Source organism: Sinocyclocheilus rhinocerous, unplaced genomic scaffold (assembly GCF_001515625.1).
Source record: "Sinocyclocheilus rhinocerous isolate Xijiao unplaced genomic scaffold, SAMN03320098_v1.1 scaffold3418, whole genome shotgun sequence".
Taxonomy (NCBI): domain Eukaryota; kingdom Metazoa; phylum Chordata; class Actinopteri; order Cypriniformes; family Cyprinidae; genus Sinocyclocheilus; species Sinocyclocheilus rhinocerous.
In genome coordinates this window covers 36,852-37,781 of record NW_015623453.1, presented here as the reverse complement: position 1 = coordinate 37,781, position 930 = coordinate 36,852, and positions in this window count along the sequence as shown.

Below are 930 nucleotides of genomic sequence, written 5' to 3'. Positions count from 1 at the left end.
GAGTGTGTGTGTGTGTGTGTGTGTGTGTGTGTATGAGTGTGTGAGTGTGTGTATGAGTGTGAGAGTGTGTGTATGAGTGTGAGAGTGTGTGTGTGTGTGTCGGTCTGTCACATTAATCCACTGATTCCTCATATAGTAATGTTAGTTGTAGGTTTAGGTGTGGGAGTTTAGATTTGAAAATCAGATCATAATCAATAGTCATAATCTGGCAAGGAATTAAAATTCAGCAGCAGTTCTGCTTTTTAAAGTGTCTCTCAAGGACCAGTCAATTTCCATCTGTGTGTAACAGTAGATTATTCACAGTCATCGTGTGTTTTCTGCTGAGGATCTCCGTGTGCAGGTGAATAACGATGCCGTCCAATCAGGAGCTCAGGACTCTACAATATTCTCATTCTGATGATCTCATTGGTCAGTACCAACGCGATGGGCGGAGTTAAAATCTCACACCACAGCTGTGATGCGGCAGGAGGGCGTGTCTGGTGTGTTGTCATGACAATGACCAACTGAGATGTAATTCCATGCAGATTTTGAGACACTGGATCTTCTTGTAATTTGTACCTTTGAGAGAACCTCACTGAGACTACAGTCCTTTACAGGTGTGCCCCGGCCCAGATATACAAAATACACATTTAACAAACACGCAGTATAATATTATTGTACACTTACACACGCACACAGCTAAATGGGGGCATTACATAGACTTCTATTGCGTTAATATACAGACAGTTATACATTTTATAAACTAATCCTAACCCTCACAGAAAACTTTCTGCATTTTTACAAAAAAAAAAAAAAGTTGACTTTATTTTATACCAGCTTTACAAATGAGGACATCCCCAAAGTGTGGTTTTTGGAGATTTTATCAGGTTTAGCTCACTTTTGGATACAAATTTGTCCCCAAAATATGGTTAAGTACACACACACACACAC